Source organism: Helianthus annuus, chromosome 8 (genome assembly GCF_002127325.2).
Source record: "Helianthus annuus cultivar XRQ/B chromosome 8, HanXRQr2.0-SUNRISE, whole genome shotgun sequence".
In the NCBI taxonomy this organism is placed as follows: domain Eukaryota; kingdom Viridiplantae; phylum Streptophyta; class Magnoliopsida; order Asterales; family Asteraceae; genus Helianthus; species Helianthus annuus.
In genome coordinates, this window is record NC_035440.2 from 2452687 (window position 1) to 2472472 (window position 19786).

The following is a 19786-nucleotide window of genomic DNA, read 5'->3' on the forward strand; positions in this document are numbered from 1 at the left end:
TATTTTTTTATGAAATTTTTTTTTTCATATATAAAACCAGCGATTTTTATAAAAAAAAAAATTGAAAAAAAATGTTGTGTGTTTTTTAGGCTTTTTTTAGTTAGTTTCGAGTTTTCACAATAAAAGTGGTTTTCATTTGAACCATCCCCTAACCACTTATTCACTTAATTACTTAATCCAATCAAAACCCAGTCTACAATCAACTACCCAACCCAAAAAAAATTGAACTAAATAAAATAACCCAAACTCATCCACTCATTCCAATTCCAAATCCCGCCCCAGAAAAAAAAATCCCAGCGACTTGACGCCACTGCTCATGACCGGACGACTTTTTTTGCCAGGAAAACCAAAATTCCGATTGGCCCGACCCATATTACGCCAGAATTCTAATATAGAACTAGTATGGTTTCTTTATTTATTTATTATTTTTTTTTTGTTTTATGTGATGATTATGAGAAAATATAGATGTGTAAGGGTTTGATCTTTTTATGTTTTTTTTTTTTTGTTCTAGAATTGTAATTAATTGATTTTGTTGTTTTATTTATAGCTTTATTTGTTTAAATGAAGGTTACAAGTAATCAAGATTTAATACTATGGCTTGAATGGTTGAAAATAAAATTGAAAATTATGGACTACGGTTGAACATGATTATTTATTTTGTTTAAGTGTTTAGTGTTGTTTTATGAATTCATGAAGCGAATTATATGTAATAGGAACAATGAGTAACTTATGGCATATTTAGTATGTTTAGATGATGTTTTGGATATTTTCAAAAAATGAAAACCTGTATGCCACAATTTTAAATACGTTTGTAATGACGTTTGACGTGTTTTTTTTTTATCATTTTATAAATTTTAGTTTGATATTCTTTTTTCTTACATGATCCGACACGATCCGGCCCATTATGAACCAATTTTTTTATATAGCTAGGGGCCTAAAATCTTTAAAAATATTCTGCACCCCTAGAAAAAAATTTCTGGGTCCGTCACTGTACAGATGTCATTTAATTAGTATTAATTCGATAAGATACCTGAAGGGGGTAAGGTCCCAAAAACCTCGCTTCGAGTACTTGGACCATACCACAACTTCATCCTCTTAACCTTCTTAGACCTTGCGCGGCCGCGCACTGGTCCAACGAAGAGAACCAAGAAAGAAACAACAAGCCACACCTGCGCGCCAAAAGGAAACTAACGAATCCTTGCGCCTCTCTTCATAATAGATAAGGATAAAAATCCTATTAAAAACTCCCGCATAAATAATGTCCAGACTTGGATATTATTTACTTCACTAATGCCATACAGTAAGAAGCCACACTGGGTTACAGCTGTAATCTTCTAGAAGGCTCAATCGTGCACCACCAGACGGTTATAACCGTCTGGCCACGTGTCATCATCCCAGGCTCCCTTGAAGTCACAATGATGGCACGGAATTGAAGAAGAGATATTCACTTGCCCACTTTCCACGTGGCAATACCCCAGCCGTTGATCAAAGATCGCGATCCGTGTGCTCTGACATCCGATTAGGAGATTAACGGAGGGAAAAATAACCGCTTATGGAGTTAAGCATTTTCCGTCAATATTTCAGTAACAGGTTTTCCCGCCCAATTCGGCTATAAATAGAAGGATAATCAGGTATAATTTTTAAGTTACATTCACTTCACTTATACTTCTTCTTCTTCATATATCAATACTTATTCTCACACCAGAGGGTGATCACGGAGAGAACCCCCATTCTCCCGTGACGAGTCTAACGATAGTTGTTTTGCAGCTATCGAGAAGAGAAGAAGATCTGTCCCCTTGAACCGAACGAGAAGAAACCAACCCTTTTATGCAAAAACTAACCCCCTGGTTTATCTGATTCCGGTCAATAACCAGTGTTTCTTCATTGGCGCCCACCGATTTCTCTATTTCATCCGTTTTTTCTCGTTTCGATTCACTTTGTCGTTTCTATTTTTAACGGAAGAAACTTCAACTCACCGTCAAAATGGCCCTCGGCCAAATTTCGTTAACAATACCCAGGTTGAGGGGATTGTAGAGGAGGTCTCGGATGACAATGAAATGCAGTACACAGATAATCAATCAAATGACCCTGTCACCCCAGGGGTACAACCTGAAATCCCTGTAAGCTCAATTCTACCCCCAGGAGTGACCCCAATCTCCTGGTATGTCAGATCTCAGGGAGCATTGAACGCTGTGTATGCCCAACTCTGTGCACAAACTGCTCCTCCTACTCAATCACGAAGGCCTGTATCCCGTACTCGAGCACCATTAGTACCTCATGTTTCTCAGCATGACGGACCATCACGGGTTCAGGTAGAAGACACAGAGGTGTATTCTAGATCTCCAACGAGATATAAGTATACTCAATCTGAAAATCGACGAAGAGACTATCATGGCGAGTCCCATTCTCATCGCCGTCAGTCAGTTCATAACAGGTTGGGCTCACAACGGAACACCCACAACAGTGAGTACGATCGAACTTATCGTGAAAGAGACAGTGCAAGTGTGTTCAGTCGGTTACAACCGAACTACAACAAATGTAAACCCCGCGCGGTTTACAATCCTAAAGCTGAACACGATTATAATCTGATCTACCGCCCTGCGTAAGCTGCAGAAAATTCCAAGTTCATCAGCGAAATTGCTCTGGCTCCGTTAGAGAAAGCGAAATTCCCGTCTAACGTAGGCAAGTTTAATGGTATGACGGACCCAGATGACCATCTTCGGGTCTTCACAATCGCAGGATTGGTGGGAGGCTGGACTCTACCGATGTGGTGTCACCTCTTTATTCAAACCCTTACAGGCGTCGCGAGGCTCTGGTTTGACAACCTGCCTGTGGGGAAAATCACATCATGGGTAGACTTGAGTGAAAAGTTTTTGGTACACTTCAGCCAGCAAAGGCGGTCCATCCGCGATACGGCGGACGTAATGAATATCTGACATTGCGATGATGAAAGTTTAGAAGACTTCATTACCTGTTACAACAAATAAGTGCTCGAAATAGGAGACGTTCATGGGCACCTGATCCGAGCTCAATTTAAGTATGCCGTCAGATGTGATGACATGATAAAAGTTTTGTCCGGAACGGAGGGACTCCCAAAAAGCTGGGAAAAATTAATGGTGGCGGCTAAGGTCTATGCCTAGACTGAGAAAAATCTCAGCACCAACAGACCGCCACCACCACACAGCCCAAAAGACTTAGCCCGAGCAGCGGGAAAAAGTTTAACAAAAGGTTGGCGCGACTCGAGTTTAGGAAATTATTCATCTGAAGATGCACGAGCTACCATCAATAACCTCGCTGCACAAAGGGAAGCAAAACAAGAAAACAGAGAGAGGCAATGGACTCCTCTGACCAAAACCCCCGCATAAGTGCTGAGTACGGAGGACTACCAGTTCAAGGTTCCTCCACCTATGAAGAACAAGCGCGACCAAGTCCCAAGTCAGTACTGTGAATATCACAAAGAAAACGGTCATACCACCAATAAATGTATCTCCTTGCACACTGAAAACGAGAAAGCGCTTAAAAGCGGTGAGTTCACTCACATGTTACAAAATGTGCGCAAGGAGATAAAACAAATTACTCGTGGCGAGGAGGGCCCGAGTAAAAAGGCGAAGAATTAAGTAGCAGTTCTATAGTCTCCTTGCAGATTGAACAAGCTCTACAGTTTATCAATTCTCAGCAAGGACTATAGTAAGTTAAGTCCCATGTAATTATTTTAAAATAGACTTTGTACGGCCTCTTCACCTTATCCATGAATAAAAAACAAAGTTTCTATTATTCTTGTGTTTTTCTTACAAAGTGCATGCAATTTCTTTTGGTAAGCGCAAAAACACTATGGTAAACACAATACAAGTCTCATGAGCGGTAAGCGATCACACACATCGCGCAAGACCTTACGTTCACACATGAGCTTTATACCACCATTATTCGCCTTACCTAATCAAAGTAATTTTACCCATGCAAAATATTGTAAATCAAAACACATCATACTACTTCTGGCGCACCAACACGCCTTCAAAATTCTCAAACTACACGGCAGTGTATTAAAGTAAACGTTACTTCCGCGGCAGCGCATTAACAAAAAGGGATACACATCCCAAAAAACTACAAGATAATTGTTCATACAACCACATGAGAAAATCTACGCTAAGTCTTCATCTTCATCTTCTCCATCTGGGAAGATTTCCTTCAGTTGCGCTACATGATCTTCAGACTGCAATGCAACGTTTATAAGATCCATGACAGGGAGCTGTAAGTTGTTAAATTATGTTTTCATAGATGCAAGGGCGGAGGGCGGCATCAATATTAACACCATGAGTAGCGGATCTACTAGTATCCCAATCAACGTTCAAAGCATTAACCACGTGGTGCGAGCATTCCACATATCCTTGAGCATATCCGTCATTTCGCGCGGCAACCACTAAGCGCGCAACCGTTTTGTCTATCTCTTCAGAATTCAACACCGATTCAGCAACCTATAAAAATAAGAAAGGCAAATAAGGAAAAAGCGCAAAACATCTCCACAAGAATTACGAACAGGAAGCAACTTACACTGGCGATTCCGCGTTCTTTCAGCCATATCATGTCACTTTTCAAAGGCTCAAGTTCACTCTCCGCCATTGCCCGCGCCGTTTAAGAATTTTATAGCTTTTCTTCAGTTTCAGATAGACGGCGGGAAGTTTCAGCCTTCTTAGTATGCGCAAGCTCCAGTTCTTTTTTGAGTTTTTCCTGCTCAGACAGCAAAGACATAAGTTCTTCTATCTCCTTATCTATAAGGGCAAGGGTAATGCAAGTATGTACCTCTCGTTGTCCACTTCTTTCCCTCTGAGAACGCGCTTCATCTCGCGTGGCTTCACCATCCGCCTTTTCCTGCTTTAGTTTTTCAATATTCGCATCTTGTTTTCTTAACTTCTCAATGTTAGCCTTGAGATTGTTGATAACATTGCGGAGACCCATCTTCTCGACATTATCTTTCTCACAAATCTTCTTCCGGTTCTTGCGCTACTCGGAAAGAAGGGCAGCTTCGGCTTCCGTCTTTCTCTTCCAGCCCGCAACGTACCACTCTTCATTTTTTCGATCAGTCTCAAATTTGGCCTGATCAGCTTCTAGTTTAGCCCTAAACTGAGCAACACGGTTTTCGTCTTCAGCAGCTTTCTTCTTGGATGCCTTGAAGGCAACCCATTCCTTATGCATGCTATGCCACTCACGCACTATGCGGTGCGTAGTTGATGTATAAGAATCAACCTCCTTAAGATAAGCATGATAAGTTTGATCGTGAAGACTGTAACGCCCTGCGTTTTCATAATTTCTCTATTTAGAAACCATTGCTTGAAATTCTATTTTTGGAAACTTTGTATTCTTGTAATCGTTCCCTTCTTTGTAATCATTATCAAATCGAGACTTGGATCATTAATGAAGCTTATATTTTGTTACATCTATGTTAAACGCATTCTATGTATACTCGTATGTTCGACTTGGTGAATCAATCACTGTTTAAACGTGATTCTTGGAAACTATGTGTGAAACTTGCAATTAATCTAAACTTATGCATTGAACGTATTTTGAACGAGAACGACACTTGATTTGATACTTATACGATTGATTATACTTAGTTTATACTCCTCATACTAAATCATAACCTAATCCATGCTTTTGTGACAAGAATGACCCTTAAAACACCTTAAAAGCATCAATTACACAACTTCAGGGGCCAAATTGTAAAAAAATGAAACTTACCCAGAACCACAAATGGCTCACGGCCCGCGTGAACTTAGCCTGAAACCTCAGGCGGGCCGCGTGGGGATGCCAGATCAGGAAAAAACACAACAGCTGTTTATCTACGCGAATTAACACGAAATCCTAAGTTCTAACACTCCCCAATCACCATTAAGCCACCTCTAAGCACCTCCAATCATACTCAAACTCTTCCACTATAAATATACACCTTCTCCAAGCATTTCTACACTTTCAACACTCTCAAATCACTCCAAATTCACTCTCAATTCAGCTGTAAATCTGCATTTTCGGACAGATTCATACTCTTGCACAAAAATGAGTATAACTTGCTCATTTCTTAACGAAATCACTCGATTCTTCTTCCTACTTGCTCGGATAATCATGGGGTTTGATTCCTTGACTTCTCCTTGGAGAAATCAGACCTGGAATTGCTCCGAAATTGTCCACAAACTTTCTGTTTTGTTTCAAGTTCTTCAAAAGTTTGTCTAAACTCATCCAACTTGTGTCTAACACATCTCAAGCCTATGTCCTAATGCTTACAACCTCTCTTATGGTTGGTAAAGCTTAAAAACAAGGTTGAGACACTATAAATCAGAGGTTAAAACCTCAAATACTTTCTGTTTTATTAGGGTATTTCACCCACAAGTCATGTTCAAGCTTGGTTCTTGATGAGAAGTGATTATGGAACAACTTGGGTTGTTCCAACATAAAATCCTCACATGATTTGATGATTTCTCTTTAGTTAGATTGTTTGTATTATTGTACTAAACCTAGTTCGTGACCCTCCTTGGTTGTCTTTACATCAAGTGAAGTGGTGAACATTCAAGGGGTCCCTAAATGGGAGCATGTTCTTCCTACCCCATACATGACATTCATGAATGACTCGAGGTACCTAAACGAAGACCTAATCTTCTACCTCCTACTTGAAATATTGAACTTAATAATATGTAATACTTAAATATATATACACACACATTCGAACCTTTAATATTAAACTTGTGTTTATATGTTAAAGTAGTAGAATGACATCTAAGACTTAACACTCCAAGTATGATTCTAATGGGCTTACTACCCATGAAATACAATATAACCCTAGTGGTTACGTAGTGTCATATAAGAGTATAAGTCAAGGATGATTAATTTGATATCCTACTTTATGCTATGTTAAACTCCAAATTATAATCTTCCGTTATACGCCAAACTCACACACCTACGTTTCCTCATGTAGAAGGACAAGGTGCTCCAAACTAATTCATCCACCAAACTTGCTCTCGGAACTTCAAGTCAAGACTTGTAAACCGTGAGTATACTCGAACCCATTTTTACTTTTAAACACTTTGGGTGCAACATGTATTCTATATTAAACGCACGTGACACTTGAAACTTATTTGAAACATGCTCTATCCTTTTAAACATGAAACATGAAACTTGTGAAACTTGAGACTATTTTGTGCTATGTGAACGTTTAATCTTTGTGTGTAGTTCCGCCTTAACAATGGTAGCGCTATAGGGGTAATGCACCTCCCCGTTAGTCTTTGGGGTATTGTTAGGAGGAGACATATTAACCTCCCGTGAAACTTTGGGTTAGGTACTTTAACGCATTGGAAACTTGGGCTATCACTTGGACTGCGTAAACTAGCATGGTTGAAACTATCTTAATATGTTCATGTTGGATATGAGTTTTTATTCTATATGCTATGTAAACAAACTTGTATACTCGCTCTTTGCTTTTGCATTAAAAGTCTATTTTAATACATGTTGCAGGTTGATTATTGAAGTATGGATGATTGATGAAACAAGTTAGGGTGGCTAGATACACACCTAAATTTATCTATCTTTTGTTGTTATGATTTTTGTTGGAACGATGTTGTTATCTCCTTTTGAAATTGTATGACATTTAGTATTGCAATGAAATTTGAATTAAATTAAATATTGTCACATAGTGTTATGACGTCTCTAGCAATCTATACACACTTCGTCTCATCCCGATGTTTCCGCCATCGGTTGGGGTGTGACAGATTGGTATCAGAGCCATAACTATAGGGAATTAGGAAAAATTGTCATGCTTTTACCCTAATCTATAGTTCTAGGAATTTTGCCTCTTATTTGTTGTTTAAAACTTTTGTGCTCTACCATGCACGCTTCCTAGCTATACTTTCTATTAAAAATATGTGCCTTCCCTAAGGCTAACACTAATACACTTATGTTATTTTTTTGCTCTTGTAACACCAACGAGAAGAATTTACCAAAATAGGCGTGAAACCCACAATTTGGTAAACGACTCTCATTCTACCTTTAATCTATTTTGCACGAAATTTCACCATTAAGCTAGGAGTGACATCCAAAACTTAATGGTAATTTCCATTTCAACTCTAGTGGACCCTCGTCAAAGTGTCAAAATTTTATTTTGATCGACGAGTACCAACCACATTTAGGGTACGAAATCGTCAAGTTAGGGGTGAAACCCGCATCTCGTCGATTAAGTCCCATTCCTCGATTTTTATTCTCGCCAAAGTCCCGAATGTTTCAATCATTTAGAGATGTGTAGTAACCGGAAGGGTAAGATACCGTTAATCGCTTCTCGACGAGAGTATCTTACTTATAGGCCAAAGCACAATATCTCTAATTCGAAAGAACTTTCGACCCACTTTGGAATAGTCGACGTTTCTCTACCCGAAACAATCCAATATTTTATTGAGCCTCTCTTCAGAATTCAACACTGATTCAGCAACCTATAAAAATAAGAAAGGCAAATAAGGAAAAAGCGCAAAACATCTCCACAAGAATTACGAACAGGAAGCAACTTACACTGGCGATTCCGCGTTCTTTCAGCCATATCATGTCACTTTTCAAAGGCTCAAGTTCACTCTCCGCCATTGCCCGCGCCGTTTCAGAATTTTATAGCTTTTCTTCAGTTTCAGATAGACGGCGGGAAGTTTCAGCCTTCTTAGTATGCGCAAGCTCCAGTTCTTTTTTGAGTTTTTCCTGCTCAGACAGCAAAGACATAAGTTCTTCTATCTCCTTATCTATAAGGGCAAGGGTAATGCAAGTATGTACCTCTCGTTGTCCACTTCTTTCCCTCTGAGAACGCGCTTCATCTCGCGTGGCTTCACCATCCGCCTTTTCCTGCTTTAGTTTTTCAATCTCCGCATCTTGTTTTCTCAACTTCTCAATGTTAGCCTTGAGATTGTTGATAACATTGCGGAGACCCATCTTCTCGACATTATCTTTCTCACAAATCTTCTTCCAGTTCTTGCGGTACTCGGAAAGAAGGGCAGCTTCGGCTTCCGTCTTTCTCTTCCAGCCCGCAACGTACCACTCTTCATTTTTTCGATCAGTCTCAAATTTGGCCTGATCAGCTTCTAGTTTAGCCCTCAACTGAGCAACACGGTTTTCGTCTTCAGCAGCTTTCTTCTTGGATGCCTTGAAGGCAACCCATTCCTTATGCATGCTATGCCACTCACGCACTATGCGGTGCGTAGTTGATGTATAAGAATCAACCTCCTCAAGATAAGCATGATAAGTTTGATCGTGAAGACGTCCCTTTTGAAACTTAATCTCCCCAGGCGGAAAGGTCCCCTGTAACCAGTCCCGGCACACGCGCCAATTTCAAAAGGTATCAATTTTCTTCAAATTACAAACAGGGATATCAATTTCAAAAGCATTTTTCTCTGAATAAGTTCTATAATAATAATAATCCCCAGCGTCTCATCTGGGCGGATTGGAGAGTTTCTATCAGCATCAGAAAATGAGCCTTGGTCCTCAACAGAAACCTTCTCAATATTCTCAGTTATAAAACCAGCAGCCACGGAAGGCGAAGATGTTACAGGGATCTCTTCAGCAGTCTTCTCTTTCTCTGAAGCCTGAGCAACAAATTCAGTAGTTTGTGGATTACCAGCACCAACATCCATAACCTTTGGGCTAGTGACTTTTCCTGCATCCACAACAACATCAACAGGCTTATCAGCCTCAAGAGTCTCAGCCCCAGCAGCCTTCTCCGCCTCATTCTCAGGAGTCACAGTGTTCGTTAACTGATCAGCAACAGAGGTGCGTGAAGGAGAGGGCGGAAGTTCTTCATTAACCACAAATGATGGTTCTGTGTGAACAAGAGAGTTCGGTTGCTCTATAAATTAAAAACCCTACAAGGCGCATAAAAGGAAAACGAAGAAAAAACACTTACCAAAAACAGGTTCTGAAATAAAGGCATCAAGGGTGCCTCTTCTGGTAATTTTCTTCCTTCGAACCTTCTTCTCAGGCTGACCTTCAACCTCAACATCGGCTTGTTTCCTTTTCCCCGCCTTCTTCCTCAACAAATGTTCCGGACTCAACTCTAAGTCGATAGGATTATCAGGGTTTGATGGAGGGATATCAGCAGAATCTTTTGGCTCCAGCTTCGGTCTTCTTATAACTACAGGCACAAGACCCTCCAATGAATCAGATACCACCACATAATCACACCAGGAAACAGAGGAACGGCGCATACCCTTCTTCTCCCGTCCCACATTTTTGGCCTTAGAAGGTTGAGCTTTCTCAGCATCACTCTTCTTTGGTGCAGCATTAGTGGTGGGCGCACGTCTTTTTTTCTCAGGGCCTATGCCCAAATTAGACAGCTCACCTACTATAAAGCGCAAAAATTAACTTAATTCAAGCGCACAAGAAACAGCAAAGCAAGCAAAATTGTGACACAAAACTTACCAGCGTCAGCAGCGGGTTGTGCAGTCAAATCATCATCCCGCGGAAAAACAAAGTTCCTCACAATGCGATAATACCAAAGTTCCTCATCAGGTCTTTTGGCAACTGTAGACATCTTTCCACTTTCTCTCTCAAAAGCGATAACATACAACGAGACAACTGAAAAGAAAGAGAAGCAAAGACAAATTCAAAAAAAAAAAAAAAAGAAGAAGAAGAAACAGGGCAAGCCCCAAAATCTTACCTTTGTCACCTTCCATATACACTGGCTTATCTTCCCAGTTCATCCTCCAATTCAGACTCATGCTGGCACTAACAAAGGCTTTTTCCGGCAAAGCAATACACGGAACGTCCTTCAAATCCTGGTACCAATTTTCATTAACGGGAGTTTGAATAGTCTCAGTGTGGACATCCACTTTTCCCCTGAACGTCATCCTCATTGGGATAACCCCTACTTTAATAAAAAAGAATTTATGCTTCCAGTCGTGGAACGATTTGGGGGGTTGAAGCAAAATCTTCTTCACCGACGCTCTTTGTACAAAGGAATAGAACCCTTGAGAAAAATGCATTTGATGAAAAACTCGAAATCAAGAATCTGTCGGCTCAATATGCATCGTACGGCACACAAATTCAAAATGTCGAACCCTAACCATACCAATAGGGTACATCTGGGAGATATGAAACCCATATTAGTTGAGAATGTCAAGAAAGAATTTCGTGGCAGGTAATCGGAAATTACCTGCCGAGAAGAAATACCAAAATAAAGTTATATACACGGCCGGAGCTTCCGCCGCCGTCTGACCCTCGTCAGGGTATCGAGCACCCTAATTTTCCGGAAACCTAAAATTTCGGATCAAACCATCGAACGTTGACCTGGACCACTTCAAGGTGGAAGTTCGGCAGCCATTTCTTCAGTAGAGTCTTCGTGATGATCTCCGGTTGACATAAGAAAGGAAAATTACAAAGTCTTTCTAAATAACCGACAAAGAAGACGAAGAAGAAAGGGGTTTTCAAGAAAGTAATGATTACCGAAAATAGGTAACTGAAAATACTTATATACTCACCACCATAGAATAGTATAGATAACTGCGATAGCACCTTTTTCGGGATAGCACGGTTATCCAAGCGTCAGGGGCGAGTGGGAAAGAGCACAAACGCGAGTTCACGCGCGCGTGTGGGATACGATCAGTAACGCACAGCTGACAATGACAGCCTGTCACACGTCAATAGTCATTACTGCACCTTTTCACATACTTATGGTAAAAAATTTCAAACTTAAAAGTAATGAGCAAGAGTATCTTCTCCCAGAAGATTCTCCACTATCGCGCCAAAAACTCTACAGCAAAAGCATCTCTCTCTCATAGTCCAGTGCTTCACTTATTTGCATACGAGCAACACTAGACTAGGGGGACTTGAAGGGGTAAGGTCTCAAAAACCTCGCTTCGAGTACTTGGACCATACCACAACTTCATCCTTTTAACCTTCTTAGACCTTGCGCGCCCGCGCACTGGTCCAACGAAGAGAACCAAGAAAGAAAACAACAAGCCACGCCTGCGCGCCAAAAGAAAACTAACGAATCCTTGCGCCTCTCTCCATAACAGATAAGGGTAAAAATCATATTAAAAACTCACTCATAAATAATGTCCAGACTTGGATATTATTTACTTCACTGATGCCATACAGTAAGAAGCCACACTGGATTATAGTTGTAATCTTTTAGAAGGCTCAATCGTGCACCACCAGATGGTTATAACCGTCTGGCCACGTATCATCATCCTAGGCTCCCTTGAAGTCACAATGATGGCACGGAATTGAGGAAGAGATCTTCACTTGCCCACTTTCCACGTGGCAATACCCCAGCCGTTGATCAAAGATCGCAATCCGTCTGCTCTCACATCCGATTAGGAGATTAAGGGAGGGAAAAATAACCGCTTACGGAGTTAAGCATTTTCCGTCAATATTTCAATAACAGGTTTTCTCACCCAAACTTCGTCTATAAATAGAAGGATAACTTAGGTATAATTTTTAAGTTACATTCATTTCACTTATACTTTTTCTTCTTCATATACTGATACTTATTCTCAAACCGGAGGGTGGTCACGGAGAGAACCCACATTCTCCCTGTGACGAGTTTAACGATGGTTGTTTTGCAGCTATCGTGAAGAGAAGAAGATCTGTCCCCTTGAACCGAACGAGAAGAAACCAACCATTTTATGCAGAACCTAACCCTTGGTTTATCTGATTCCGGTCAAATAACCAGTGTTTCTTCAATACCGGTAGCCAGAAAAAAAATGTTTATCCCTAAAATAAGTCATTATTAATTAATTATTTTAAGAAACATACATTAGCAAATTTTGTGAATAATGAATTTTGGGATATTTCGAATTCGGATATCAGATATTTCGGATCAGATTTTCGAATACGAATAGTTTTGAACACCCCTAATTTCACCCTCTAATTACATATTTGTTAGGTTCCCTTTTTGTTATCTCACTGATTTATGATACTTTTAAGCATGTGCATTAATGATTTGATTTGCCGTCTAAAACCAATTCTATACAACTATACATCAAATCTGATGGGAAGGTGGGAAAAATGAAGAATCGTGTTTTGAATCATATCATTTTTATCACGATATTGTTATCTTTAATCAAATCAGATGGGAAGATGGGAAAATGAAGAATCGTGTTTTGAATATCGATATTGTTATCTTTAAATAGCCATTGAGGTTAGGGGTGTGGTTTAAAGCCCCTATAGGCTTTATTATGCCACATCAGATACATATAGGCGTCACGTCATATGGGAGCTTTAAAGATCCTTTTTAAATTTGCATGCAATAATTTAAAGACCCCTTTTTAAACAAAATAATTAGAAAAAAAGATTTGATTGGTTGAAAAGAACGAGCCCCACCTGCACACCTCTTTAGCGCTCGTTAGTGTGCTAGCGGGCAATATATGGCGACCCTTCTTTGGCGGGCAGAGGGTGGGTGTGGGGTGCTATGGGGCGCTAACAAAGGTGTTGTGGCCAAGGGCGGTATACCACACCCCTGGCCTGATAATTTGATATTTGGTTCACATCAAATCAAATTGTAAATGATCGATCATGTTTAGAATCATGCCATTTTTATACATATTGTTTTTTATAACGTAAAGGAACGACGTACCAACAATCGTGACACCGGGCATTATGTCCAAGGTCGACTACTCGACCACCGCTAGCCCCTTGGCTCTCCCCATATGCGCGGAAACCCGATCTCTACCCGCCCGAAGGCACGACAGTGGAATAATCGGTAAAATCTCGCCTCCCATCTAAGTCGAACTGGCACCACCCGTATTCGCTCTTCACCTGGATGCCGTAAAAAATAATGAAAAGAATGAGAATCGAACCTGGCCCAGTCCACTACTAGTATAGGGTTAATCGAGTTTGATATTTGGTTTACATCAAATCAAATTGTAAATGAAAGATCATGTTTAGAATCATGCCATTTTTATAAATATTGTTTTTTAACGGCAATGAACGACATGTCAATCACTGTGACACCGGGCGTTGTGGCCAAGGTTGACTACTCGACCGCCGTCAGCTCCTTGGCTCTCCCCAGATGCACGGAAACCCGACCTCTACCCGTCCGAAGGCACGAAAGTGGAATAATCGGTAAAACATCGTCTCCCATCCAAGTCGAACCGGCACCACCCGTATTCGCTCTTCACCTGGATTCCGCATAAAATAATGAGGATAGTGGTTCGATTCCCACTCTTCTCATTATTTTCTGGTGGGAATTGAACCTGGATCACAAGGAACACCAATTATTTCCCCAACCACTCCACTACTAACTCATTGGCTTTTATAAATATTGTTAATCTCTAATTAGGCTATGTGGCGTGATCATGACCCAGTCACCCAAATGACCACCATCACCTCAACGTCAGCGTCGTGTCATCCCACCCAGCACCCTCATCCATCAACCTAATCCATCACTCTATATGGTGTGAACCATGACACCCACTATCATCTCCCCACCAATCAAAATCCCCTAATTAATTGAAAGAATGTTATGGTAGTCATGGATTAAACTATGCGAACCACCATGGTTTGAGAAGGGGGCGGTGTAATAGGAGAACCATCTCCAGCACAACAATCTATGATCCAATCCACCACCCCATACCCCATTGTGTGCTTATTAATTATTATGTAATTATTTAATCAAAGCAAATTAGTTAGCTTGCCTTTTTTAAATGTTTGGTTATCTGCATTATAATATCATTAAATCATCATTAATGGGACGAGGGTTGGGTTTAATGATAAAGCCTTTGGAGTTAGAGTGGAGCTCCACCTTTGTTTAGGACTCGAGCCTTGATAAATATCGTCATTAAAAATAAAAATTGTTATTAATTATTTGATTTACGATTTAATCTAGGCAACGCCTCGCTGAAAACCTCACGGAAGTAACGGTGAGAGCTGCAAATATTCGCGAGTTACAAGCTGAATTGAAGGTGATCATCGACGCACTTTATGTTTATTCGTATATATCATGTCTAAATTTCTAAGCCCCCAACCGCATTGCGGCGGGTTCTTTCATCTAGTTTCCATTTAACTACTTCCCAAATTTAGTTGAAAAAATTTACTATTTAAATTAATTTTAAAATTATTATTCAATCTACAATTAAATAAATCTTAGCTTAAGGCGGGTTGTCGCAACATGTAGGTGATTCCCACGAGTTTTTAATTCACTTAATATATTTTTATATATTAGTTTTTAAAAAAGTTTATATTATAGGTCCCTGTATTTTCTATTTATCTAGGTTCTGCAAAACTTTTGAAGAGGACCCTAATTCGGCTATTTGGTTTGGGATTATTTAAATTGATATGATTTGCATTTTAAAAGTCCATATTAGTTGTTTATATCAAATTATACTGCAAATGAAGGATCATGTTTTGGTTCTTGTCATTTTTTAAACAAAATCGATTAGCCTTTTGTGATTATAATGCAATCATTAAGTCAACACATATTGACTATCTTACCTATTTATAATTTGGTTTGGTTACTTGATTCATGATATTTCTAAACCGTCCATTTGTCATTAAGGCTGCAGGGTATGGCATGATTGACTATTCACCTCAGCATTTTCTCCATCAATGACGTCTCTACCCCATACCATACTACCTACCGCGGGGGGGGGGGGGGGTTGAATGCTAGTCTTCTCAATAACGAGATGTTGTGTGTGTGAATTGTTAAACAAGGGGGCGTCATTGGTGATAATAGGTAATAAGGGGCTCCATCCATATCATGGGTGTCATTGATAAGAGGCAATAGAGCCTCCCGGTGGATGTGTCGCAGTGAAGCTCTTGTCACCTCCAAACCATTCCCTGTAGCCTAACGGTTTTATTTACGGTTTAAAAGCTTAATCAATTCTTTAAACCAAACCAAATTATAGATGAAGGACCACGTTTTTTTAACCACTCCAATGCGAAAACACAATATTGCTAATCTCTTATCTTGTGTGGCTATTATTCAATCATTATTTTAAAGCAAATTAGTAAAGCTTGTCTGTTTATACTTTATAATGACCATGTGATTTATGATATTAATAATCGCCAATAATAGTTTGATTTAAAATTTAAAAGTCTAAATCAGTTATTCACATCAAACCAAAATATCAACGAATGATCATGTGTTGAGTTGCAAGTCATACCATTTTTATAATAAGCATTGTTAAATGTTAATCTCTAATTTTATGTGTGTATCATGCAGCCATGCATTACACATGTAAATAAGCACGGGGATCACACATACACATCATAGATAGAGTATGACATATTGACATGATTGACATCTACAAATATTATGAGAGCCAAAAAAAAAAAAAAACATTTAATGTATGTGGATCGTTTGATTAATAACTCATATTAGTAATGAAGTTATAAAAATTAAATATATTGTTATTGCTCAGGGCCGACACTGAAAATTTATATACCATGTTCGGGCTTAAAAAAACGTACTATTAGACCTTAACAAAATTGGGTATTGGGCTCACTAAAGGTCTAATCCTAATGTCAATGGGCTAATAACTAATTTAAACCATATGAACATTTTTGTAAGTGAACATACGTTGGTGTTTGTATGAGTATACCATTTAAAAAAAAATTTACATATACATATCGTTTTTTTTTTAAATAATATGTCCTGATCGGTGATCCTCGCAGCCCAACCCTGTTATTGATACTTTAACAATCTTTCTTTAACCATGGAATAAAAAAAGTTAATGCATTACATATTGAGCAACAAGCTTCAGGGCCGGCTCTTGAGCCGGCCAACTCGTATCGTCGCTCGAGGCTCAAAATTTCAAAGGTCTTGAAAGATTTTTATAAGCTTTTATATATATAGTAAATGATATATTTAATATATGCATTCATTTATTATACATAAAAGTCTTGGTAGTGGAGTGGAAAAAAACCATCTCAAGATACCAAGGTCTTATTTTTTTTTTTAATTCATTTTCTATTAAAGACGGCTCTGAGAAACTTATACTTCTATTCACTTGCAAACCCCCATAGAAAAAGTAAATGTAAATTGTCTAAGTAGTGTGAGTAGGTACTTAGGGTGAAGCTTTAATCTTTTGTCTTATCCAACACGACTTCAAGGTTCTACGTGTGTTCTTTAAGTTACATCTACACACACTTTATTTAGATGCAAAATATATATTAGAACCAACGGAAAACATAGACCCACTTATTTATTTTATGTGGTATCAAGCCATAATCTTTCATTATAGTGGTTTGTTTATGCTATTATTTATTTAGCAAGGAAAACATGTTAAATATAGGCTTGAATAAACGACGAAGAGGGGAGGGGTCTACAAACATTGAAGAGTATACAATAAGTAGGATTATTTTGTCAAAATAAATAAATTGGGCTACATGTTGCTAGAATGGATAAAGTTTTTGATAGGGAGATGGTAGGGGAGGGCCTTCTTCATAATGGCTTTCTTTTGTGCACTTTTATTACAAATAAAAATATAATATTATAATATGTTGTTTATCAAATACGTTAATTTACTTTTAAATAAGTGACTCAACTATAATTATTTATTTTATTTTAGTTTAAATAGAAAAGGATTTATACTCTAATCAAGGTATATTGAAAATCTGCACATTTCTAGTTGAGGGTTCAAGTCATATATCAAATAAAAAAGTACATACTAGAGTAAATTTTAGGGTGTCTGGCGCGCTTTGCAAGGAGGGTTGCGGTAAGGTGAGTCGCTGAGCGGGAACACCGCCGCCATTAATTCGGGGAGCCTAATCGGGGAATGGGAGCGGTGGGTGTTCACCGATTAGAGATCCATGTTCAAACGGCTACATAGTCGTTATATATATATATATATATATATATATATATATATATATATATATAATTTCTCCTAAACCCTATAAATACTAACCACTTCAATATTTTTATTTTTCAAACCGAAAACAACTCTCACTATATTACTCTCATAAACCCTTCAACTCATCTAATTTTTTACCCAATCTTTAAAAAAAATGGATTCCAAGTTTCCGTTTTTTCTCTCCTGCCCGACTTTCCCGACGATGAAGATTCATCGTCAAGCGATAGTAGTTTAATTTTCTTCCAAATTCTCATCCAACAAGCGGAGCTACTAGACACGACATCGTCTAGTAAAAAAAAGTTGTCCGTCGAGATCGTGTGGGAGGCCACGAAACACTCATGGCCGATTATTTTGTCGATAATCCAAAATTTAATGTCGATATTTTTCGTCAGAGGTTTCGTATGTCCAAGTCTTTGTTCCGAAAAATTGTTAGTGACGTGGAAGCGAATAACGAGTGGTTTCAAGTGGGCTTGGACGAGAGAATGAAGAAAAGTTTCACAGCGTTGCAAGAGGTTACGTCTGCGATTAAACAACTTGCAACCGGTAACCCACCAGACGAAAACGACGAGTATTTAAATATGGCTGAAAGGACCTATCGTGAGTGCCTTGATTATTTACGCGAGACCGTCTGTAGAATGTATGTCGGTGAATTCTTACATAGACCAACGAGCCACGACGTTGCGCTATTGTATCAGGCTCATGAGGATAGACATCACCTACCTGGTATGTTGGGTAGTCTGGATTGTACACACTTCGTTTGGAGAATGTGCCCCACATAATTGCGTGGACAATATATGAGAGGCGATCATCAATACCCGGCAGTTATGTTAGAGGCGGTGGCGTCTCAAGATTTTTGGGTTTGGCATGCTTTTTGTGGCCCGACGGGTTCACAAAACGACATCAACGTGCTCCAACAATCTCCGTTATTTCTTACTCAACGAAACGGAACGACACCAAATTGTCAATTTCAGGTGAACGACCACTTATACAAACGCGGGTATTATCTTACTGATGGGATCTATCATAGCTGGTCCGTGTTTGCGAAGTCTTTTCCATATCCTCACATCCCGAATGAAAAAAGTTCAAAAGGCAACACGAGACCGCAAGAAAAGATGTAAAACGGGTGTTTGGTGTGTTAAAGGCGAAGTGGGGAATACTAAATCGTCCAATGCGTTCCATAACGGTGAAAAAGATAAGTTCCATCGTGTATACGTGCATTATTTTACATAACATGATTATAAAAGACGACGGTAGGGCGATAACACCGGTACACATTCAAGATCCTCCACTCGAAACCCGTATTCGATGATACAACTTTTAGCGAGCTCATTGACGAAGAAACGCATTGGAGACTAAAACATGATCTCGTTGAGCATCTCGGACGTTTAGATCTACCTCACTTTGAAGTGAATTCCGACGACGAGTAGTTTGTTTTTTTATTTTTCTAGTTTGAATGTAATTTTTATTTTTAATTTAATGAAATGTCTTTTATTAAATTTTATTTAATTTTTATTAATATTTTTTTAATTTATAAACATGCATAATTACAACAAATAAAAAAAAACAAGTCCCACAAGAGAGGAGTGCCGCCATCAAATTGAGGGTGTGAGAGGAGTTACGGGGGGAGTTGACGTGGCGCGTGCTGATTGAGTGTGTGTAAGAGAGGTCACTCCCCTAAAAGAGGAGTGCCCCTCTCACCCTTAGAGGGTGTATTAAGCCACATATCACCTTTGTTCGCGTATTATGTGGAAGACTCGATTAAAATTTCATTATGGGCGGAATACCTATTTGGTATCAACTTTTCGCCACAAAATAAATAAAGAGTATGTTTTGCCAAATAACTCAAATAACATTACTAGTCCTTTTTGTATTTTGTATATATGATTAGGATAATGTTATTGTAAAAAAATGTTAAAAATGTGAGAAAAGTAAAAAATATTGTGGAGATGACATGTGTTCTAAATCTAAATTAATTCAATAGG